Genomic DNA, 26,590 nt, shown 5'->3' with positions numbered 1-26,590 from the left:
CAGAAAAAATGACATTGTTGCTTGAAAAATGACTAAAACAATCAATCAACTATCAAAATGGTCGACAACTACAAGTAAGATTCTTTCAATCAACTAATCGATTAATTGTTGCACCTCTAATATTTATGCATTAATAAAACTAGAATGCACGATTGAACATGTTTGTGGTAACAAAAATATCTCCTAAAAATATTATATAGAAATGATAATAAATACAAATTTGAGTGCAAACTCACATTTTTCACTTGCCAATATTGCATGTACATACTGTATAGTTTTCACTTGTAAATGTTAATGTAACCATTTATCTTCTTCTTGTGCAGTACTGTGGATAAAGTAGTTCTGGGTGGCAATAGTTTTTTTTTGTATTTTAGATTTCAAAATAAAGGATTCGAAAGTTTTCAGAGTATTTATTTAACATTAAAATGAAATGATAAAAAAAGCACAGATAACAAACACTGTATACAAAGGCCTTCATATTTTGCCGGGGGGGGGGGGGGGGGGGGGGGCTGAAGAAATGTGGACTGAAGGAATGATGGGACACACAAACACAGACACACAAACACAGACACACAAACCAGTCTCTAATCATATTAGTAGTATACAGCCTAAACAGAATCAAATATGGATTGGTATTTCTGTTGCTAAGAAGTGTCAGCTTCAATGCTGATCCTACAGATCTTCTCCAGACATTTAGAATTTGACCATAACCTATTTGTTAGTGATTTGTATTGATAAAGTATTTCCTCCTCTGTCTTTGCTCTCCTTTCCTTTCTGCTTATGCCCTGACTTTTCTCTCATTTCTTGCATCTGATCTCAAGTCTGATCTCATGCACACAAACCCAGTGGTGTACAGTTTGCTCTGTTGCACTGCACAAAACAAACGTGCATGATGGCAAATGGTGGACAGTACATGTACATGTGCATGTGTGTATGTGTTGATATCAGTAAGGAGGATTTGTTGGGGAGGGGGGGAGGGCAAGCGTAATGCAGCGAAGCTGTTTTTCCTATAATGCAGGCTATCCTTCATGTCTTATCTGAAGCTGCTAATGTCTGGGGCCAGCGGAGGCTGGAGTTTACGATTCATGGCCTAGACCTTGGCTTTGTGAGAGCAGACATCAATAACCTCTGCCTGCTTGGCTCTCCCTGCAGCACCACCAGCATCCATATGGCTCCTGGATTGTTTCTGTGTGTGTGTGTCTGTGTGTGTGTGTCAGAGAGAGAGAGAGAGAGCACCGAGAGTGCTAAGATCAAAGGTTCAAGTAAGCTAGGTGACAGTGATTCAATAAGGACGAAGACGAGGAGAGGAGAGGAGAGAAGAGGAGAGGGGGGAGGTTGGGGAGTAAATGACACAGCGATGATCTTTAACCCTGACCTGCTCTGAATCATCACCTTTACACTGATGTGACATTAATGAACATAGTCTAGGTCTTTTTCTCAGATGCATCCTGCTCTTGAACATAACAAATTGTTGAATTTCATTATGCAAAATAAAGGCATGATAAAACATGAATCTGTTATAATAATATTGACTCGTCTTATGACTCAGTTTAGCTTAATGGATTTCTAAAAAGGTTTTCCTGGCAGTGTAAAGGGTGACATCAATGGCAAAGAATAAGGCTTGTCTGAAGATGACGATGTCTGATGAGGTTTACTCTAAAATAAAAGGCATGAAAAAAATCTACAAAAGCTAATCTGAGCTCACCATATTATTACACAATATTATACAGATTTTATTAATTCTTTTTTTTTTTTATGCTTCTTGACTTACAGTACTTGCTTTTTATCTTTCCTTATCTCTTTCTATTCGATATGTTTGTTGTTATGCACCAAAACCCCAAGGCAAATTCCTGTAAATCTACTTGGCTATAAACAGGATTCTGATTCTGATACATCTCAACTGTTATCGTAATGGTTTCCCTATAAAAACCATAATAAATCTGCTTTGCAGTAATGCTCTTATCTGAAGCACTTGTCAAAAGGTTTGCATTAACAGCATACCAACATAACACCATGTCCTGACTGAATGTGACAAAAGTGAGTGTCAGACAGTGACAAAATGTGCAACAGTGTTCCACTTTGAACTAAACTTTTATTGGATGTTCGCTCCTATTTGCAGACGTTGGAAGAAAGCAAGAACTCATCCACTGTTTAGTTCAGTGGCTACATCTCCAGTCTGATCTAAAGTGCACAGCTGATTGCTTAGTGCAGGGTGGGAAATTAGCATTTTAAAATGGTAACCACTACCAAACACTTACAGATAAATGTTTAAATTTATTACAATAATTAGCATTTTGTGTCTGATATCTACCAGCCACTTTCATATTTTACCAACATTTGTCTGGTGGCTGATCCTCATTTCCTAACCTGGGTATGTAGACAGACTTTAAGTTATGAAATTTATTGACCAAGTAAACTACAGCAAACATGGTCAATCACAAATATATTGATAATGCGGTGGTTTGAATGACTATTACATAAATAAGAAATTTGCAGGTACAAGGTGCTGAATGTCAGATACATTCTGCTTGAATTTAAAGTTGAGAAAATTTAATATTGTGAAGCCTGCACGGTATACATATTGTTTCGTGGTCTCACAGCTAATACAGTATTCTGTGTATGTGTATCTCCTGCAGTTGCATATAAACAAACAAAACAAACACACACACACACAAAGGAAAAGGACACTTCCAGGCTCAGCTGCTATGGTCGTATTCTACAAACAGAATTTGTCATGCCGACTTGTTCATTATTCTCTGTGTCTGGTTCAGCCAATCAAGTATGCGCACAAGTAGAACCGTAACAGGAACATGACACCTTGTAGTTTGGTCCATGTCCAAACTGAGTACAAATGAGCAGGTAGGGCACAGAGAAAAGGAGGAAGAATTTTAGCATGACAACTGGTAAATATAGTGAGAGTGTTTCAGTCTGGTTTGGGTTGTAAAGGAATATAACAAAGGAGAGAAGAAGATAGAGTTAGGAAGCAGAAAATAAGATGGATTAAATAGAAGTGAAAATCAGCCAGGGATGAGAGACTTGGAATCCGTAGCTAATGATTGTTTATAAAGAATTCTTCTTGGTCTCTCAGCTTGGTTTCTCTGTTGTCTGTAATCTAGGATGACTGCATATGATGTTACACATTCTTGTTTGCTGTTGCCCACATTTTCCATTTCTTTGAGGACACAAATAGCAAAATGGAACACAAGTTTAAAAGTGGGGTGATAAAAACATGACAAATTGTAGGACAGATTTGGTGCTGAAAACATAAAATGTATTGCATTAGTAGTTTTGTACTGAACACAAATACTGTGATCAATGCAGGTACTGTGGAACTGGCTGTTTGAAGCTCAGACTGTGTGTACACAGACTGTGCAACTGAAATGCTTCTTTTCTCTGACATTGACCTTGCTGTAATGTCAGTAAGAAGTCATTGTAGAATTACAATGCAGTCTGTACTTCTACACTTGGAATCTAATTAAAATTCAAGTGGCATTCAGTATTTTGATTAAATTTAAAATGTTAATATGACATGTTTTCCTTCTGTGGCTTCCTTAGACTGTTCCAAAGACTATTATTAAAGGAAAAAATCTGGTTCCCTAACCTCCTGTCAACATGACTCTTATGTGAAGGGAAAAGCTGCCTGGGCTTCTTTACTGTGGAACTGATAAAAGATTTGGGAGTCAACCATACGGAATGGCAAACCAAAACGCTGAGCTAAAATCGGCTAAAATTGCCAAAAACGCACAGTGTAATCAGCAGTACCAGCAACCTTTTCACATTAGCAATTCATTTATTTGATTCAGTTTTAATAAAAGCTTTACTTTTTAAAAGAATATCATCATTAGCTTTTCCTCTCATTGTGTGACCAAACACTAAATATTTATATCAAAGGATTTTTGAATGATTTTGATTGTAGATACAGAACACAGCAACCGAATGATTGCATTTTAAATTTGCAATTTGCAATTAAATTTGCCTTATTTTATGAATCACAGAAAACAGATACTAATGGTTCATCCGGGTACTTGGATATAATAGAATAAGAGATGATTTTTGTTGTCCAGATGCTCTTGTGCTGACTGACCTACACATCTTGTGCTCTGTGAGTATAAATACGTTGGGTATCATGTTTCTCGGCTGGCAGAGAGAAAGTGAGGCTGGCCTTTCTGCTCTGATAATAAGGTGACATTTTACTCAGCATAGTGTCTGGATAAGAGCCTTGCTTTTTGCTCTCCTGCAGCTACATCTGTTTTTCTCTCAGCCTTTCACTGCCTTTCTCTAATTCTTTGTTCCTCTCTCACTCCCTCTTACTGCTTCTCCCTACAATTTGCTGTCATCAACTTAAAGCTTGCTCTCATCCTTTTTTTATGTGAATGTTATTGACTGGATGAACCCTGCACTGAGAGACACGTAACATGGCAACTTACCACTTGGTGAGCCAGCAGAGAGGTAGAGACAGAGCACTCCTCTACTTAGTGTAATAGCCTGACATGGCTTTCCTCAGAGACTACACACACCCTGAAATTGCTTTATTTTAGCAAATGTTATCTAGATGAGTATAGATAGAGTACTCAAACTCATCGGTCGGTATAATTTAACTAACAAAAATATAGAAACTGATATTTTCCATGCTGTGCTTGTAAATTCACTATGAATGTAGGTGCAAACTAAGTGACTGTACGAATCTAGCATTTTTTTTAGTAGTTTAGGAGTAGTTTGACTAGTTAATAAATGTTTTTTAGCTGGGTGGGACCTCATGAATCCACATTGATTCACTTGCTCACTCAGTCATTGATTCAGTTATTTAGGGTCTGCCTCTAGTGACTGGCAGGAGACATGGCATTTTCTGCAATGTTGCTCAGTAAATAACATTTACTTTTACTTATAAAACAGGAAAAACACTCACTGATCACTCATATATTGATTTTTTAAAATATATTTTCAATAATATAGCAATAGAAATAAAGCAGATGCTGTTAACAGTGCTATTTGCACTCAAGTTGTAAAAAGCCAAGTGGAAGATTTACACCCACATGGTAGAGACAAACTATGACCTTCCAAAATCTAACCATGTAGTTTTGTTGCCTAAACCCATCCATATAGTTTTGTTGGCTAAACCTAACTACACTGAGACCAAAATTTGAAAATAATAAGTTAACTACATCTAAAAATGAGTCAAAACTGACCTCTAGCTGCACAAACCCCAACCCCCGTGGGAGAGTCCTGTTTTAACATTCATCCACCACACCCTCATCTTTACCAGACTTTGCCGCTCCTTATACCTAAATATGAATAAGTGCCATTTGATATAATCAACCAGGGTGCAAATAAACACCCCTAAAAATAATAATATACAATAATTTAATTGTATAGTGTAAAATAGTAAATAATAGTGTAAAATAATAGCGTAAAATGTATTTGTCTGAGATAAACTTACTTGGTGCTATGGCTAAATATGGTTTATACCCCAGCAGTCAATTGATTATCAGGACTTTGCTAGGGTAAATGTCAAGTCGACTATTTGATTAACTTTCTCCTTAACATCATCTGGTCTTTTTTCTGGTACCGAGCAGAAAAAAAAGGTAAATTTATCCTTCTGTTTCTTTCACCCTGCTGCCTTTTCTCTATGTAGTTATCCATGTGTGTAGGAGACAAAGAGAAGGAGTTGTCTCAGTTGAGCAGTACTCAACCCTCTGCCCCATTAATTAGCTCAGTAAATGCTGTTGAGATTACAGCAGTGGAAGTGAAGCATGTAAGTCAGTCAGGGATAAAGAGAGGAGCGAGGAAGGAGGGAGCGAGAGAAAACAAATCTGAGGACATGTCCATGTTCACAGTAGTCTGCATAAACCACTGACACACTCTCCTTTCATGCGTCTAGGACATAGTCCAGCAGATACCTTCTGATTAGAGGCTTTGTGCTGGAGAGAGCAGTTAGAGGAGGACACTGATGAGAGGGGAGAAGAACGAGTAAAATAGGAGTCTGGAAAATTGAGAGTTGAGAGAAGAAAACCCAAACATTGTGTTTCTTCCCCGTCTCTTTCGTTTTTTCCATACCATTCTGTATATCTTCATATTCTCTTTTCTCCCGGCAATTGTGCCACCTACTTATTACAGACATTAAAAAAAAGAAGAAAAAAAAATTGTGTGCCAGACACTAAGACCACATGGTGATAAAGGATTATTATTGTTCTGTAGACTAGACTTTATAGAGAGAAGCAGCTGGAGAGCTGCCTGGTGTAAATTCAACACTGTGAATATGAATGTTATTTTAATATCAGGATATAAGCTGAGAAATCACTGGGGATTTTTGTAACACTGTGAGTTTTTGTAAGTGAGACAATTTTCTGAGCTTTTAAAGTTTGTTGTTCTAGCTAGAGGAAATGAACAAAGAATGTAACTGCTTCTCATAATCTCATTATTAAAGATCCTCTTCCTTTTATTTATGTGTTAATATCTTCTGAACGCTGCAATAAAGCTCATTTTACAGTGGACAAAAAAAACTACTAAAACCCTGGGTTTTGTCTTCAGTGGGAAAGGGTACAACCAGCAGTCATGCCCTGATTAAATGAGTCTGCAGTAGTTGCAAATTTTTTTATCGGCTCCAGCTACAGTCGGCATGTGATGGAAGCACAACAACTGGGTGGACACAATCATTTTCAACCCTTTTTTGGGGCCGTGGCAATGAAAGCATGTTGCCTACTCTTTTGTCCCTTTTCCATACACATGTGCTGGCTTGGCTTGACTCGGCTTGACTTGGTGTGTCATCCCAGCACAGCAGAGATTTGCACCTGCTTTAAGGTGTGTATTTAACTGATGAATGAATGGCTGTAAAATGGAGGATAAACTCATTCATGTCCTATAAATTTTTTACAAAAGCATTCAGACAATTTGCTGTTTAAAAGCTTCTTTTTATGAAGGAGCAAAATCAGGAAATGTTGAACTTTCATCAGCGGCAACTTCACACAACTCCTATCCAGCTAAAAGTGAACATGAAACAATGGAATAAAGCAGATATCTGAATGTACAAACAGAGACACAGGAGAGAAACTAAACTTCAAGCTGCAGAGATTATGGCAATGGGAAAGAGACTGGCGATGGGAAAGGAGAGAGTTGCAGGTTGATTTTTATTTGGTTTATTGCCATTTTTTTTTAAAGCTGCATGTATGTGCTAATTTTGGTGTATTCTTGTATAACTGATTCATATTCCCACCAAAAGTACCCAAAACTTTAGACCCACTCCATTGCAATCTAAAGATCTATGCATATTATGCAAAGTGATGGCTGTTTTTACGTCGTCATTTTTGCCATACAACAATAATTTCATCCTCAGCATAAATGCTCAGTTAAGGCCTCGCCTGCGTTGTCAGTCCATCGGTCATATTCTGTCTTCTGTAAATCTGTTGATGTGTCAAAGCACAGTGAACAAAAAACAAACTTGTGACTGCAGATTTTTAAAATGGTAGCTAAAATCAAATCTGTTCAATACTGCAAGACCCCAAAAGCTCCTGGACTTTTGGAAAGTACTAACCCTGAGCAGGCATTTTTGGGGGGGTAAAATAGTGTCTTTGCAACTTAATTTAGACCCTGGTTTCTGTGGTGGAAACACACTGAGTTCCTCCAAAGGTTCATAGTCCCTGGGGAAAGTTCCTGTGGTGGAAACTATAGCTTTGCACTATTGATCTCAAAGTATATGTGGTCCGAAATGCCATTTTGGACCTGCGTGTGCATATCTAATTTTGTTTTAGCTTTCTTTGTTTTTTGTATAGGGCATGTATCACCCCTGCAGCCGCTCTAACCTCCACTCTGAGCTCCTTGTGTCCCTCTCTCCTACTACCTGCCATTATGTGCAGCTGAGGTGTCTCTAATGGCCTGTGGCTCTCCTTTCCTCCACCTCTCCCCTTTCATTTTCTCATAACAAGCCCCCTGGTCTCTCACACTGGAGCTCAGACAAGATTATCCCTCCGTTATTCCACCTTCCGCTCAGTTCCACACTTCCTGGCGGTGCTCAGGCATGACCCCATGGCGACAGGAAATGGGCATTTGCAACGGTCATTTCTCTCTCTTGCTCCACGCCTCTCTCGCACACTATGTCCCTTGCCCCCCCCCCCTTCAAGCGCACACACTCGGAACAGGTCACAGATCATTTCAAGCACCTTGAGTGTGGTGAGGCAATTACTCTCCCTTCTGGTCACCTCCAGCGCCCCTGCCGCAGCTCGCTGCTTGACTGTGAGTGGGCCTTCCTCTATTATCCCCATTCTTCACACAGTGGGAGTCATCACTCTGCGAGTAATGTCAGCCCACGACTCACATCTCTACTACTGCTGCTGTGCAACAGACATTCAGCCTATCAGCCACAGAATCATCTCTTTGCTTCTTGGTCCGCAGTGGTACTATCAGCACATCAAGGTGCCAGAGTGTATCTGTCGCTGCGGAGGAGACAGGAAGATGGAGGCCGAGACTGGTGAACGTATCCTCTAAGTGTATGTTCATCTCAGGCTGGCTCGTCGAATGAGAAGAGCCATCCGTCATCCGTCTCCACGCTCTGTTTGTTTCCCCCTCATCACAGTCCCTCTCCGCTCTGCTCCTCATCATAAGCCCGACACGAGCAGACAGCGACGTGTGTGTGTGTGTCTCAGTGTATTTGTGTGTGTGTGTGTATGTGTGTGTGTGATTTATGGCGAGTATGGTGTTAAGCAAGAGCCAGTAATAAATTCAGTGACATCACAGCAAGAGGGGAAATCGAAGTGTTGTAGCGCTTACTCATAACCCCTCCATCCTACTATTCTGTGCAGCAGTTATTATCATACACACACACACACACACACACACACACGCACATATACACACACTACACACACACAGCACTATTCTGCAGGTCTAATTGAGGGTGTGATCGTTAAGAGTGCTGTAAATCCTGCTGCAGTGGTCACTACTAAAAGTGCCTGTCTTCCTTTGACGGATTCAGCCTGTTTGTTGACAGGAAATCAATCATACACACCCACCCACACACACACACACACACACACACCCACACACACACACTTTATGCTCTAGCCATGCAAACGAATATCATCTAAATCACACAGTGTCCGCTCATAGTGGGACCATGTTGGAGACAGTATCATTGGTTACTGTTGGGACAGCAGGGTCAGACACACTAAGATTAAAACTGAGAATAAAGATTGGTCTTGCCAATTCGGTCAGCGAGATTGATGAGGCTAATTTTGCAACAACAATGTCCTGAAACAGAAGAGCCTCTGTTTCATCATGCTTTCCCTCCCTCTCAAAAAAAAAACCCAAAACTCTTTGGAAAACTCTGCTCATCATCTGTATCTAATAGGAGAGGTTTCTGCTAGGAGACACAAGCTGTTTCCATCCAACTGTCAAGCAAGATTTAAATACACTTTGGATACGCTGCCAAAAAAAGTAAAATACATCCTTCTCCATTTTGTGGGTTAAAGTGTTAATCAGTCCCTGGAAGAGAGTATAGTGGGACCTGATTGTATATTGAATAAGTTGTTATTTTTACTAATGTTAGCCAATGTGAATACATTTCATTAATCTAAAACTACATAACAAGGTTGACTGTAGTACCATCTATACCCATATGCATATCCAACATGTAGCATAAATGATTTTTAGACTGTAGGTCAGTCAAGATCAGCTCAGTCATCAGATCAAGTTTAGGCCATTTGTTATTACCTTTTACATTCCCTCAACCGAATGATTTATTGATTATTTGAAATAGTAACCATTTGAATAAAGGAAAATGAAAATCATTGTGTTGCAGCCATAGTGCTGCTGGGTGTTGAGTGAATGTTGGACTGATATTTTATAGTCAGCATTGCAGAGTCTTAGGCCTCTTATAAACTGCTTTACTGTAAGATTGACAGGCTGCAACATCTACATCCTTGTTTATTTGGTATGTACTTGTTTATTACCAGTTACTATTATGATTTCTTATATTTTGTAATCACAAATTATTTGATTATTAGCTTTTGAAGTGATAAAATACAGTTATATTTGTGTGAACATTGAACTGTGACAGAGGGGGACTCAGAGAAATAGCCCACCACCCCTCCATTACACAAATCCTTCTCCCCTTCCTCAACATTGTGGAGGGTTCGTTCCCACGGTGACCAAGCTCAGCAGCACCATGGTTACAGCAAGACCCTTTGAAGCCATCTCAAGCCCCCCTCCAATGTTTTTTCTTTCTCTGGTTCCCCTGAGCGCCTCTCCTCCCCCTCTCCTCTCCCATCTTTTAGTGAAGGAGAGAGTTGTTTTGACCTCAGCCGTAAATGATCGTGACACCTTAACAAGCAGCACAACCAAGACAACTCACACTTGCTCCCTGGGTAATGTAAACCTGCGGTTTGACATTATCTCACACACACAGCACAAAAAGCACACATCGTTAGTGTTCACGCTACAGCTCAACACAGTGTGTGTAGCGTGAGGTCAGTTTAGGCTGTTCAAAGAGAAGTTTACCAAGGTTTATCTCCTTTTTGTGCCAGACATAAATGATCCACATAGTGCGTTTCTCCATAGTGAGCGCAGAGATTTATACGTTTGCCGGACAGTTTAATCTGTGGAAAAAGTCAGGGAGGAGAGAGAGAGAGACAGAGGAGGGATTCTTGGAAGGCCTTTTCCTCTTCATGCTGGTGGAGGACCAAACAGCTCTCTGCAGGATGAATAGCAGTGATGTCAGGTGATTGCCTCGCTCCGTTTTTAGTGGGTTGCCATTTTTCCTCCTACTGTGATTTTCAACAGACAAAACATCCTTAAATAACCATAGCTGTGACAATTGGTTTGTTCAAAAACAAAAACAAAACTAGTCTCAGATCTTCTGTGTGTGTGTGTGTGTGTGTGTGTGTGTGTGTGTGTGTGTGTGTGTGTGTGTGTGTGTGTGTGTGTGTGGAGTCTATCTGTGTGCGTGTCTTCATATTTTGCTCACTGCTAATGTAATACCTTAAAGGGACAGCTCGCCCCAAAATTAAAAATACATGTTTTTCCTCTTGTCTGGTCTTGAAGAGATGTCAACCTGTAGGAACTACTTTTTTTCTACTGTAGAAAGAAAGTAGTCCCAATGAAACCGCTCACAACAAGGTCTGTGGATTATTTTGTGTATCCAGGCCATGATTTCTGCAAAAAACATCGCTCTTGTTTTTCAAATGTATTTTTTAGGTGTTTTGAACATCACAAGCTGAGGTCCATCTACTTACTTTATATTAAAAAGCCTCAAATCCAATAATCTGAATTTTAGGCTTAAAATGTCTTTTTAAATATGATTTTTGACATGTCTTAAAAATCGATTGGATTAATGAAGTTAATATTATAAAATTGCATTGTTTAGCCTTGCTTTTAAATGTTTTTTTCTTGTTAAAAATGTGTCTTGGTTCTGCTGCAACTACACAACAAAACTAACAAGGAACCAATAAACATTAATGTGTTTCCCAGACAGAATTTAGTGGAGCACAACCAGCTAGTGGACTTTAGTATCCAAACATCAGTCTTATAAAAGCAAGTAAGACAGGTGAGTTGTTTCAAACTGTGTTTCCTGATTCAGACATTGCTAATATGTGTATACTTTTTGGCCAGTATGAACAGGAAAATATGTCATAAATTGAATTTCTAATGGTCTTAAAAAGTTCTTAAAAAGTTAAAAACTTGTTGAGACCTATAGAAGCCCTGATATGAGAAAAGGCAGAAATCTTTATGGCTGATATCAAACCCTGGCAACTCTCACCAAAAAAATCCTGATGGATGAATAGCATCACAGGTACAGTAAGACAAAAGAAATGTGTACTTTTGATTTGTGGGTGAACTGTCCCTTTAAACAGTGCGGTTTTCAGATACATTAAAGCTAAGAAAAATGGCAATGGGACAAGGAGAGGAGGAGAAGAAAGAAGAGGAATTAGGGAGGCAGAGAAGTGGTCAGATTAGACCAGTGATGTGATGGGAGGATTATAGAGAGACGACCATTTTTGGCCATGGATGGAGAAAATAACAGAGGATGGAATAGAGTCTGGGAGGGATGAGACAGAGAGAAAGAAAAGGGAAAATGTTATAAAAGAGATGTGGTGGAGACAGAGGAAGAGGTGCAAGGTGGTCATTATTATTGCAAATGTAAATTAGATGCATTTAGATCAAGTGGTTTGTGCTTCAGGTCAGGGAACAAATGATGTCGCAGCTACTTTATCAACCTACCGGTGCCTCCCCCCTCCCCATCATCCACCTGACCTTACCCCTCACCACTCTGTCTCGCCCTTGCATTCTAAACACCAGAGCATCACACAGAGGAGCCACCACGTCTAAGTAGCTTTAACGCTAACAACACCAGCATGAGACAGTCATTTGCTTTTATCTTTGCAGCGGCAGAAAAGACAGAATGAGAGCGAAACAGAGCCACACAGAGAGGCAGACATAAGGACTGGATGAGGCATTTAAAATCTAACCACAGATAACTCCACCCAGACAGGCCCTTGTGTGGGTGTGTGTGCGTGTGTGTGTAGATACGTGTTTGTTTGCTTATAATGCTCGTGCACGTGTGTTTGAATGTATAAAGGAGCATCCTTCTGCTTTGGCAGAGGATCACACAGTGTTAATTCAGTTGTTATCCATGTTTGAAAATGGAGTTGGCTGCAGTGTTTGTATGAGCTGTGGTTGCCCGTGTGTGTGTGTGTGTGTGTGTGTGTGTGTGCGCGGGTGTTTGGCACCAGACTGGAGGGTTGCTGTGGGTCCACGCTGGCGTAGTTGTGGCTGGAATGTGATTGGTGGGGACAGTGGGCCAAAGGCCGCCCAGGCTAGCGACTGCCACTTGGTAGAGTGCCCCAACTAAACACAGGCCAAATCTGCAGAGATTCACCCTTATTCCTCTCTGCTGTTCCCCCTCACATTCTGGCAGCTCCTACTCATGTGTTTCATAGAAAGACAGAGAAGACACAACCTGCACTCTTAGAAATAAGGGTTTTAAAACTGTCTGAAATGCTGATGTTCTACTCAGAACCACCTGCATGTGAAGAAAGGGTTTGTCAAGGGTTCTTTGTAAGACTAAGAGTACCATTAAGAACCCTTTTCATAAAAAAAAAAAAAACCCTTCTTGGAAGAAACATGTCTTCTTAAAGGACTGTTAGAAGAAGTCTTTCTTCAAAGGTTCTTTGTACCATAATATAAAAGAGTTCCTGGTAAAAACCCCTGGGTGGGTTCCAGATAAAACTTTTAGAATATAAAAGGGTTCTCAGTAGAACCCCCTGGATGTCTTGTTAGCACCCATAGAAGGTGGAAAGGTTCTCAATAGAATCCCCTGACAGGGTTCATGAAACCAGACCCATTCCGGATCAGGCACCTAGTTTTGAACCATTCAGACCATTTCCACCCAAAATAAACTGGTTCAGAAAAGTTATAGCAGGTTTTCCTTGGGAACCAAAGTTCCAAAGAGTCATATTCTACAGGTCTGTGTACTGAGCATGTCAGTTGCTGATGACATCCTTGATTATGATGGTTCCACTCATAGCTGGTGGAAACGTGGGCTGGTTCACTAGACAGCACCAAGGTTCCAAGAATTTGATGGAAAAAGTCTTAGATGGGGTTCTGGGTGAAACCGTCCACAGACTGTACCAGCTATAACCCATTATGTTGGGTTCTAGGTAGAACGGGTTCCAAGTGAAACCCTTCTAAAAAAAAAAAAATTCTACCAGGAACCCAACAAGGTTTTCTACCAACAAGGTTCTCCAAGCCAAAAAGAACCCTCTATGGTTCTAGTTAGCACCTTTATTTCTAAGAGTGTGCGTGTGTGTGTCTCCTCAACCTTTCATATTCATGTGATTAGCTTCTAGGTTGTAATCATAATCAACAGCAGTATTTTCACTCTCATCGTGGAGCGGCCTTCCACTTCAGTACTGTAATGTTAAAATGTTTTACGACACCGAAGCAATTTAGAAACTATTTGATTCTTTTAATTAGATGTTCACTTTTTACCTTGAAGTGCCCTGGTAAACCAACAGCCTGTTATTTTGTTATCCAACAAGGGGGCGTCAGCAGCACCATCTCATCACCAGGGAGAAACAACGAAATCTGTGTGTTATTGAGCTTTGAAGGGAAATAGGGAAAGGCAGAAGGACAGAAGAGAAACAGAAGGGGAACGGAAACAAAGCGGGACGGCTAGAGAAGGGGAAAAAAAAGGAGAGGGAGAGATGATTAATCCAATCAAGCCTCTTAGTGTTTCATCAATAGGCATTGTTCTAAGATGGCTGCCTCTCCCCAGCTCAGGCTGTGGGCTGCGGCTAGGCTAACACGCGAGCTAATCCCAGAATAATACGGAGACGAGGGCAACGCTGAGGACGGGGGCTGTGCCAGCAGATTAGTAATAGCAAAGGATTCACTCACACAAACACAGACGTGCACATTCACACACACACTGGGTATGGGACACAGAGACAGTCACAGATTGAGTGAGGTGCCTATTGGATTGCACGGCTTATAGTTTTATCCCGTGTGAATGTGTGTTGCTGGTGCTGTTGTGGAGCGTGGTGTAGCTGAACTGAGCTGCTGAGGACTCACAGACTATAGCTGAGAGGTCATGTGTGTATATTTGTCTGTGCTCTTTGGCGCATGTGTGTGAAAGTCTGATACTTCATACATGAGTTGCTTTTTTTGTCAATAAAACAAGGGCTCGTTGCACAGAGGCAGTGGCGTGCAAACAGGGTGTGTTGTCTCCAATAGCAGGAAGGTGTTGAAAAATGACGCATGTTTAAGACATGTTGCCATTTAAGTGCTATTTTCAAACCGCTAACTAGCTCAGGAATGGCACAGCTTGTGTTTATTTAACACGTACTAGGAGCACAACATTCCCTCTCTGCCTCATTTTCCTATCCCCTTCTCTCGACATTTCCCTTTTTTATTCTGTTTCCCGTGTTATCTAGCTCCCTCTGTCCCCCCTGTCGATCTCCCTCCATGCCTCCTCCTCCTCCCTGCAGCATTTTCCGAGATGACAGGAGGGTGTTTTTCCTTTGTTGGGGAGCTGCTCGCACATTCTCTCCTCTGTTGACAGGTAAAAGACATTAAAGATACTAAAAGACTGAGCATGATGGAATCCTCCGGGGAGTAAGGAGGAGGAGGGGGGAGAAGGAGAGGGGAGGACTGATAGGAAAGTGAGAGAGTGGAAGAGAAGGGGGGGAGCAAAAGGAAACTGAAAGATCGCACTTTATTTTACAGTACACTAATAAGACATAACAAGCCATACTTTGTAACAAATTAGACAAAATTAGACAAAAACTAGAAATAATGTATTCTTTATTAGACAGTAGTTATATCCTAATTGGGCCTAATGGCACACCATACACCTAACAGTGCACTAATGAGACACAAGCCATTCTTTGAATCAAATTAGACAAAAACTATTAAATATTGTAAACCTTTATTTGGCATTTATTAGAGGGTATTTAAGGACACATTCAACAGAACTGTACTCTAAACTAAAATGTATTATTTCCCACTGTTGGACCCTTATTTGACTTTATTAGAGGGTGATTACAAATTCCAACAGAACTGTACTCTAAACTAGTGAAATCACATATCTGCTACTGCATACAACTGGCAGTGTAGTCAAGACAGATACCTTCTTTTATCAAATCACATTATGTGCCTATGGACAAAATATCCTCTGTAACTTTAGCCTTTACTTGGTAGTACAGTTTCACATATTGTTTTTAAATGGGGAAGTCACAGATAAGTGATTTCACTTTGGTTTACTGTACAGTTCTGTTGTAATGTGTCCCAGATTTCCTCCTAACAAAGAATAATAAGGATCTAATAAAGAACACCTTATATTTTAGTTTTTGTCTAATTTAATAAAAAGTACATCTTGTTACGTTTTATTTGTAGACTGTAAAATAAAGAGGAACCAATAGCTTGGCTAAAGGTAAAGCTTTTAGTGAGAGAAGAGGAAGGATTGAGTCACAGAAGGGGAGGTTGGGGTGAGGAGGAGAAGGAGTAGGAGGGTTTGACAGTCTGTGACCTCGGGTGAGTCTCTTCGACTGTGTGCTGATGCGTGAAACCTGAGCACACGCAGTATTAGCACGCCTCACTTACTGAACACAGCAGAGGTCTGACACAGGGCAAGGCAGCCTCCTTATACACACACGCAGCTCTCCAACATACATACATCATAAGCACACATGTTGGCACATCTAATCATGCAGTTACAACACTTGCACACACACACACACACACACACACACACACACACACACAACCTCATAGTAGGAGAGTTTGTTAAATCCAGAAGCACATTGGTGAGTGGAGAAGGTCAGCTCAGGCCCTCCAACAGGCCCCAAGGTGCTGGTGCTCCGCTGCCCCTTCAGCTGCTCTCTGCTGCCTGCATACATGTACAACTTGTGTGTTGCATTGGCGTCCGGCCAGGCCAGTCCGTGTCTGTTGCCTCGTACAGTTGTGTGATTCACAGCACGCCTAAGGCAGGTTGAAGCATAATCCAGCTCTCTCTCTGTCTCACTGTTTCTCTCCTTTCCTCCTCCCTGTGTGTAAGTTAATGGGTTAACCATCTCTGTCCAATAAGCAGGGATAATTGAGACAAACAAGCCAATGAGGAAATGTCACAGGAGAGCACAAGTCAAGCGAAAAACACACTGCCAGCAGCTCTTTGTGTGTGCGCTTGTAGTGTGAGTGGGTGCAGTCTTGTGTGTGTGCATACACGCAATTAAATATTAAATCATTGGATTGTGAGTGGTGTTCTTATTTGTGCACATAAACACATGTGTTTGTGTGTGCGCTTGTTTGTGTGTGTGATTCCACCCTGTCAGCCTGTTGTCAGCTTCATTGTGGCGTGTTGCTGTAAAGCAGGATTCTCCTGCCGCGTCTGCTCTCTAGGTTCCCCCAGCTGCGTTTGCATACCATACACCTGCCCCTGGGCGAATTCACACACCCACATACGGCCCCATACACACACACACACGCACTACACGGAAGAGCACACATGTGCACACATATTTGTTAATCAAATGAACACCGCTTTTAAAGATCCCCTCCTTCCTTCTTCTCTGGATCACTACTTTGTCTGTGGTGCTCTGCTCTTCTGTCTAATAACAACGGGACTTGCTGAGAGGCAGCAGATCTGATGTGTTTGATATGGAGATAGATGAAGGGTTGGAGGATGCAGGTAAGAGAGCTGAGTGACTATAAAAAGCCTCATCAGAGCAGAGACGTGCGGCGCAATGCATTCCCTTGGCTGAGAACAGGGACGCTTCTGTTGTCTGTGCTAGAAAGCAGGTGTGCCACAAGGCATTGTGGGAGGGATATGATATGATGGCACATCAGGTTGTCAGCACTGGCCAGCTCCCCCCACCTGCCTCCTTTCGAGTGTGTGTGTGTGTGTGTGTGTGTGTGTGTGTGTGTGTGTGTGTGTGTGTGTGTGTGTGTGTGTGTGAGTGAGTGTCGGCCACAATAAGGGCCTAGCAGCAATTTAAAAGGAAAATCCACTTTGAATCAGGAGTGACAGTATTCTGGTGAATGTGAAGAGTGCAGGCTTGATTTGTGAATATTAAAATGTGACTCTCAAAGCAAAAAAAAAATGCAAGAGGCTCCTGGAGATGTCATCAAGAGGAGAGGAATTCTGGAGAATGTTCATAGGGCTATCCACATGACACAAATCATCCATTTTAATGAGTAACTTCATCTAGATTCGGGTGTAAGTGTTAAAATGTTTTTTTCCCCTCAAAGTAAGAGCCAAAAATTGGCCAATCGAGTAGATAATTTAGTTTGTTTCCGATTCAAATCACTTCAGTTCATCAGTAAAGTGTCTTTTTTTTAAGTGGAGTGTGTGGATTAATCTCACACAGATGCACACTGGTTAATTTGAATTTGAAACATCAGTTCTTTAGAAAACGGCAGCACTGCTGTGGACAAACCAGTTGGTTTTGCTTAGGTAGAGCAGGGCACCAGTTTTGGCTTGATAACAGCAACAAGGAAGTCACCACAGCTACACACCTGACAGGATACAGTGGCTTTCTAAGGCAAAAGCTCCTCTGGCTTCACACTTAACCTTGTTTTGTTCTCACTTTCAGACTTTTCAATTAGATCGTGACGGAAACTATCCGACACTTTAAAAAATTCCAAAAGGATGAGAGAGCACAGAATTGAATTGAAGTGGCAACACACCAAAAATCAACTCTCTCTCTGGTGGAGCATGATGGGACCTAACTATGTCCAAAGACAGATGATAATTTGATCCTGTTTGAGTTGTGCCATGATAATTTAAAAGATAAACTAACAAGTCAAGAAAGTTGCCGTTTGTTGTAAAACTGTTGAAGTATCAGACTATGGAGATATGTAAGTACCCAGTGGTCGCGTAAGTGACACCATGACTGTCATGACAGTTAATAAATGTTAGCAGCTGAAGCTACGATGTGTTTCCGTGCTGGCTTGTTGTCGCTCAAGCAATGAGTCTCACTCGTTCTTTTGCTTCACGGCTGATAAAAGCACCAGGAGTTGCTGGGTAAAATACTTCAGGTAAGATAATGATACAAAAGACGTAGTTTATTGAGTGGTTTTACACTAAACTAAACTAAACTATAACAAACCTGTGACAAACTGGGACCATCTTGACTTGTTGAACTATCTTTTAAATGGATATATTGAAACATCATATGTGTATTTTGTGGCACAGTTAAAATGGGATCAAAAAATCTCATTATAGACTGCAGTTCATATTCATAAGGTCGCATGGGGCACACTGGAAGGGGACAGACTTCACCTTTCTATTGCAAATGGAGCTCATGTAGGTGATGATGGCAGGACGTAGACATATTATGTATAGTTCTTCACTGTGAGAGCAAAACTATCTGGATCAAATGTATAAAACATAACAAAAATACGACCCTTGGTTTGGACTTTCATGTATGTAAACGCCCCAAATGAAATGTAACTTGATTAAACCTTGTGTGGACTGTTTCTTGAATCAATACATCACAATTATCTAGCATCAGTAGCTTTGTAGCCAGCTACGGTATTCATGCAAATTTTGTTCCTCTGAGTAGAAATCAAACCAGATGTTCTACGTGTTAAAAGTCAGGCAGTGCTGCCTTTGGCTCAGGGAGCTCATATTATCCTACACTTTGACAAGAATTTCCCCAGACCTCTGCTGTCCTCGCTGGAAGTGTTAGGTTAGGTGTTAGGTTACTCATGGAGCAATTTGCTTTATTTGCCAAAGTAAATTGTCAAAATAGACTCTCTCTTGCTGTGTTGCCAGCAGGGTCTCCAGTACATGAATCTGCTAACTTGAGACTCCACTGTTTATCTTCACTGTCTTTTATAAACAGAGTTAGGCAGGATTAGCAACACCAAAGCCTCATCAGTGGTTGGACGCTGGCCTGTGATTACAAAACATCCCTTCTTCATTTTTAAACACAGTTCCTCTTTTTCCTTTGGTTTGTGGTTTCCCTGTCATGTCAGGTTATTTATCTGTTTATTTGCCATCAGTATGTGATCACGGGGAAGACATTAATCTTTTTATGGAATTTAAAAAATTCGACATTCCTTCTCTGGCTATAAAATATACTCAGTTTTAGCCTTTGGTCCAATCAGCTGTCCGTTGTTTGACAGTTCTTGTTTGGTTTCCAGGTCAAGCTGGTTCAGCTTTTGGAAAAGACAGAGACATTATACACATGCATGTACACACCTGTGCTGTCACCCTGAGGTGCAACTGCACCGGGCCACAGAGTACGTGTGACAGGTGTGTGACATGCTTTGGATGAGCATGTACCACTGTGGGTTAGTTTCTTGCTGTGGACACAGAGGTGTGTGAATAAGCTGTAACCATATTTGGTGGTGTGATAAGTGGATTTTGAGAGCAGGTGGTTTGCGTCCAGTGATGGAGCAAATATTTAGTTTTACTTTAACCTGTGCTTTGCACTTAACAGGGACAGTCCAGATTATCTGATGTGGGGTTGTGGGACAGACTTATCAATAGTCAGTGTATGTCCTACAGTAGATGGCAGTCATTGCACACCCCCAGTTTGTAGAAGCAGAGAGGAGCACCAGCACGGAAGTTAAGCAATGTATTGCTGTGCAGAGGATCAGCACCAAAATGTAGTTTAACTTCTTAAAAAAGGTCCACTTAAAAAAAATCTATATCATTTAAAGTGTACACACTATTTAGAATATTTTCACCACTTTACTTTGCCATCAGACAGTCTTTAACAACGAGAAATATTGCTCTCTCCAAACCAACCAAACTCTGTAAGTGAAATCAGTCATTTTAAATTTGTAGAATACGGGAATTGATGGTCTACCACTGTCTCAATCTGTTAGTTTTTTTGTGTTATTGTGTGACTTTGGTGTTTTAAAAGGACAGTTTGAATTCATCAAAGTCTCACTGCAGGAGCACAAACAAACTAAGAGGTCAAGGCAGCAGCAGACCAGCAACTCCTGTGTTCTGCATGGTCGAATTATTTCTCCAGCGGGGTTTGGTCGGTTTGGAGAGAGCGATATATGGCTGATAAAACGGCGGTTTCTGGCAGCAAAGAGGAGAAAGTGTATCCAAACTTTATGCCTTTATTCTTCACTCTTTTATTCAGGATTTTTCTTTCACTTGTCATCTGAATATCTATGACAATGGAAAATGATTAAAGTTGTTAATAAAGTGTCCACAAACATGTCTGAAAGAGACAGTACATGTCCACTAACTACTTAAAATATCACACATGTACACTGACAGCTTTGTGATCTTCTCTTTTCCATGTCACCCATCCTCCTCCTCTTGGCTGTTGCACACTTCACGTCCGATCCTGACCCCTCACTTCACAGGTAAGTGCTTAAATTCTCAATGCACACACATATACACACAAAAACACACATTGCTCAGTTACTGTATCTGTGATCTGAAGGCGTTGTGTGACGCTGCTGAAGTTCTAAGCGAGGCCACCTTCCTGGATAATGTTGCTAAGAAACAGGAGTGTGTGAAAGTGCTCAGCTGACCTTGGTTGCTGTCCTGTTGACACTGAGGTGAGGAGCTGTGATTACACTGTAAACACTCTGAATAACACAAAGCATTGTGGGTTGTTCTCTTGGCGGTAAAGCAGAATGTAATATCTTTCTGAGTGAAGCGTCTTTATATCAGAGCTGTTTTTGTTCAGGATTGTAGCAGCAGCGTGTGTGTGTGTGTGTGTGTGTGTGTGTGTGTGTGTGTGTGCGCATGCACATACATTTGCCTGTACGCATGTGTGTGGTGCTCAGCTGGCCAGGCGAGAGTTGTGTAATTGCAGGGTTATTGCTGCTGAGCCTGATGGGTAATGACACATTTGCAAATTAATTCTCAGTGCTAGGCTGTGATTAGCATACGGAGAGAAGCATCTCACACACAAAGACCGATACGCACACATGCTCACACACACTTCACAGGCTTCTAATCACCAGCGAGGGGTCAGGTTAAATGGGTGTGTGTAATGGCGGAGCGGGTCCGGGTCTCGGCAAATAGGGGTGAGTGAAGGGTGACGAGATATCATTTCTCCTCAGATTTGATATGAGACGATGCAGTTAAGTCCAGTTTATTTTTCTTTTTTGTCAAATCTATCAAACGCTCAGCTGTCGCATACCCAACCTTTCCTTTCCTTTCCTTTCCTTTCCTTTCCTTTCCTTTCCTTTCCTTTCCTTTCCTTTCCTTTCCCCTCTCAAACTTAAATCCGATATAGGCCACTGATGCTTTTGTCATTTCATAGGAGGGCCACCTCAATGTCCAAGTACCACAAGAAAGCACAATTTTTGTCATACTTAAAAAAAAAAGAAAAAAGAAAAATGTATAAGTTCTTTTTTGTTATGTTGATTGGTTGCCATATGAGAAGAGGGTGGGTATTATCTTGTATAATAAGTTAGTCAGGAGGGATAACGTGTAGAAGAAAAATCTGTGGTCACATGAAGACCATTCTTAAATTATAAGAGTATGTGGAAAATTTTCTGATAAATACACTCTTCTGACATACTGGCCCTATCTCTGTTTCTAATGAATACTAAATGTTTTTCATATGTTACTAAATTATATAATGTTTATTTTGATGTTGCCTTAAATAGTGGTAACAGCCAGTTTGCATTTACAGAAAGAATTTCCTTCAAGTATACATAAAAATATTCTATTTTGTTTTTGAGATTATACATCCACTCTTGCTGTGTTCATCGCAACACACTCTGTTTCTCTCTGTCGTTCCTGATTCCCACACCTGCTCTAAAGAACTGACCTGTTTATTTTTTTGCAGTCATGTCAGAGTGCAGCACAGGAGTTTACGCTGTGTGTGTGTGTGTGTGTGTGTGTGCGCATGTGTTTGTGTGTATCAGTGTGTCTGTGTGAGTCGGTGTGCACCTCCAGAGGCTGTGTGTGGTAGGGAAAGATTATAGTAATGCCTTATCTTTGCTTCCCCTGCTGTGGAAGAAGACAGACCATCTTTCAACCTATTCCAATAAACACACACACACACAAACACACACACACACACACACACACACACAAATGCACAACGATTGAAAGAGTGATTATTTTGTTGCAAGGGAGGGGGGTTGAAGGGAAGACAATTGTATATAGTGGGATGACTGGAAGTGGGCATGGCAGGTTTGTGTGTGTGTGTGTGTGTGTGTGTGTGTGTGTGTGTGTGTGTGAGTGAGAGAGAGAGAGAGAGAGAGAGAGAGAGAGAGAGAGAGAGAGAGAGAGAGAGAGAGAGGGAGAGGGAGAGGGAGAGAGATCCCTCTTGATTTCACGTGTCTCCCTCTCTCTTCATCCCTGTCTTTGTCAGGTGACTGTTGTGCCTTTCCTCCCATCACGGTTTCATCTTTCTTTTCCTTTTTTTTTCTAACACCCCCTTTTCGCTTATTTTGTTCTTCCCCTCTTCCTCTTCCCTTCTCTTCTCCCTCTCCCTGTTACTTCTTGATCACAGTGTTTTCAGTCACACACACTGCCTGGGTCCCCAGGGAGCTTTTATAGCCTTTCAGAGCATGTGTGTGTCTCTGTCTGTGAGTGTTTGTGTGTGTGTGTGTGTGTGTGTGTGTGTGTGTGTGTGTGTGTGTGTGTGTCTCTGTCTGTGTGTGTTTGTGTGTGTGTGTGTGTGTGCATGCCTTCTTCTGCAGTGCACTTGTCAAATGTGACTCATTACACTACCTTAAATAACAGAGTGAGGTAGCTGTTCTCCAGCATTTCCTGTCCCTTAATGAGCAGCAAAATTAAAAACAAGGCAAACAGATGATTCTTTTTCATCACCTGTCAATGTCCCCGTCGATCACTGAACTGTGTAATGCTCATGGTTTCATTTTAAGGCAGCAACCTGTGACATTTTCTTCTAAATAATGTCCTCTTCTCTCTGTCTCACCCAATGATACAAAACAATGGAGATTTAATCTCTGTTTGCTCTACGAACACATGGTGTTTCATATGTCTCTTAGGAAAAAAAACTTCTGGTGAACAGCAATTGATGTGTTTTGTTTGTCCAGTGGTGTGTTTGAAAAAAGCACATAAATAATTTAGCTGTCCTAATCAGCAGTATTGAACATAGACTGAAAGAGACCTGTATCTTCATAATAATAATAATAAAAACATAAAAAAACAACATAAAAAAACAATATATCCAGTGAACATTTTTCAGTTGAAAACACGTTTTAAAAATACTACGGTCACCACAGAAAAGACATTCAGAACTGGTTCAAAGGGAAATTTATTTCACTGACTATTTGAAGACATTGATCGATTGTTGACATTTAGATCATATTCCAACAGAATTTGAAACAGTGACATTTTTCATCCCCTACAAAAGCATTTCCCAAAATTTGGATTTGGGACCCTAATGGGTTGCAGACCAGCTTTTATTGGGTTGACATTTGGCAGAGTAAAATGTACAGTCCAAAAATGACTAACAGCATAAACAATCATGTTCTGAACAGAACATGGTGCAAACACTAACAAAACGTAGCATTTATGTTCTGGAACATCATAAAACAAATTTTACAGACTAATGAGTCCAGCAATGGTGCAAAATGCGAGCTGTTGCAACAATATTTTTGAACAAAGTTTTAATTCGCTCCCGTTTGCCATATTAAATTTAATACATTACACTGTTAATAATACAAATCCAATGTATTCATATTAAAAGCCTTCTAGCATTTCAGTGGACTGTGCAAGTTGTTATGATCTCATGAGAAACTTAACATTACGTTCTTTTCTAATGAGATAAATTCAATTCATGTAACAGCACACAACCTATAGAGTTTGTGTTTATGACATTTTATATTTAACACTAAATGTGTTTGTGTAGACCACATTTAGCCTGCCAATGAAAGATGACTTTTGAGAAATGCCCTCACACTTTTAATGTCATCTCTCTTTCAACCTGCGACTGAAAAAAGGATGAGATTAGAGGATGAGAAGACGTCTTAGATGTCAACCATTTTTCATTTCAAAATCAACACTGAAATCCTGGTTGGTGCTGACATGGTGTTTCATATGTTTCTGTTAGGAAAAAATATTCTGGTCTAAAGAAGTTTATGTGTTTTGCATGTCCAGCAGTGTGTTTAAAATAAGCAGATAAATTACTCAGCTGTTACCATCAGCAGCAATGAATTTCTTCATGTACGTAAAGAAAGAAACACAAAGGAAAGATATACCTATCTTCTTAAGTATGCTACTTCATTTATGTTGTACTTTGTGGTATTTTAGGTTATTTACATGTTGTATCCCTTTTAATTTGTAAAGCTGCCTTATTTTTATAATTTTTTTAAAGTTACGTCGAGTGTCGAGATCTGTTTTGTTTTGTGACATCTGTTTTGTCAGTTGTCCTTCATTGACTTACTGTATTATGCTGAATTTTGTTATTTATAAAATGGAAAGTGTAGTAAAAAAAAGACTTGAATTGCAATCTGCAGCCATAAAAATACATTGAAAAAGACCTTCACTATAAGAAACATAAAAGTATGGTTTGCAGGGTGATTTTCAATAGTTAGTGCAGTGCAAAAGCAACACAGCAATATGAATTTGACACCAAAGATGCATCCAAAAAAAAACAAAAAAACAAACAGAATTCAAGGATCTGGTATAACCTGTTCCATTTAAAACACTGCCAAAGCAGCTGGGAAGCAGCAAACGTATCCGCAGCGGTAAATGTGTTACAGGTGCTCTTTTGATTTTTGCTCCATCTTCAGACCGTTTCCATAAATGTAGTTGACACCTTTATTAAATTTTTGAGAAAATGTGTTTAAGATTTGTTGGAAACATCTGGATGTAGCTCGCCTGTAGTGTGCGGAAAACAAATGGATCCTCTCGTCCACCTAACGGAAATTGGATGCTGTATTTTTAGTGCTCTGTCTGTCTCTGTCTTGTCAGTGTGTCATCGGACTCGGTGGTGTAGCACCTCAGGGGGACACCTCTCAACCTGTCTCGCAAGGTGCGAGACACTTCAACACCTACCTCACGCACACACACCTGCGCAAAACAGCACGGAAGCACGCACATGCCTCCTGGCAATAATAATGTGTATTGTTTGCACACACTCAGCCCTGTACTGTACTGTAATATAGCATAAAGGGTATGTTAATGTTAACATGTTGTACAATCTCATATATCTGTCTGTATGTTATGGCGCACACACACCTACACGCCGTTGACACGTACTTGTCTTGATTAAACATTTGCTGTTTTCCTGTCGTATAAATAAAAAAGGGCTTTGTTCTCAGAATAACTCCCCCTCCCCCTTCCATAGCTCAATCTATGGACTCCCCTCCCCTTCTTCTACACTTGCTCCCTCCGTCTGTCTGTCTCCCCTTCTTCCGTCAGTCATCAGGCCCTATTAGTGATTATTTGCCCTATTTGCCTGTGAGCATGCCTTTCGCGCTCCCACTCATTCTCACTGTGCTTGCTGTGCCTGTGGATGCGTGTTTGGGAGTGTTTTTTTTTCCTGTCCTCTGAGTCTTCCTGAAGGCGTAGGAACCCTCAGTCTGCCTCCTTCCCCTTCCTCACTAAACTCCTGCCAATCCTCACCCCCCCTCTTCTCTTCTCTCCCCCACTGTGAGTTCCATAGAATGGGTTCGAGAGCAAGTCAGCCCTCGGGGCAAACTGTCTTGCTAGACTATTTCCCCATCATTTCTCCCTTTCTCTTTCTTTCTTTCACCCCTCTCCTGCTGTTTTTTTGGCTTGGCATGGCCGCTTCCCAGCAGATAGTTAACTCCTCACCCCTTACTGCCACCATCTCAGTCAGGTTTGTGTGCAGAGCAGGCGGGCGGCAGGGTGTTTGTGTGTTTATTCGTGTGTGTGTGTGTGTGTGATGAAGAAGAGAGAGGGAAGGGGGGAAAGTCTGCTGTCAGCGCAGCATGGTGAGCAGTCTGTGCGCTAGGCTGCACAAGCCAAGTTTCCTAGACGGACACACAAACGCACCCACACACTTGCAGACAGAGACGAGGACTCTTATTTTCAGAGAGGAGAATGGAGGCGGGGGATCTTTTATATTTTCCTCTTCCAAACACGTAGCTGTTCTATTGTGAGCTGCCCTTGAAGACCCACAGCACTCTTTCTCTGCACTCTCCGTTGGTTGATGCGCTCCTACTGTCTGATACA

The 26,590-nt window shown here is 41.0% G+C and overlaps 1 protein-coding gene across 1 annotated transcript in view; it reads left to right on the top strand.

Moving 5' to 3' along the window:
- Positions 1-26,590, top strand: part of gse1b (Gse1 coiled-coil protein b) — a 170,117-nt gene that overhangs the window by 51,732 nt on the left and 91,795 nt on the right. The gene's annotated exons all lie outside the window — the stretch shown is intronic.

The sequence above is a fragment of the Lutjanus erythropterus genome, chromosome 1, assembly GCF_056507025.1.
Source record: "Lutjanus erythropterus isolate fLutEry1 chromosome 1, fLutEry1.hap2, whole genome shotgun sequence".
NCBI lineage: Eukaryota > Metazoa > Chordata > Actinopteri > Lutjaniformes > Lutjanidae > Lutjanus > Lutjanus erythropterus.
The sequence above is the reverse complement of the archived record's forward strand: the minus strand, read 5'-3'. Positions and strand labels throughout refer to the sequence as shown.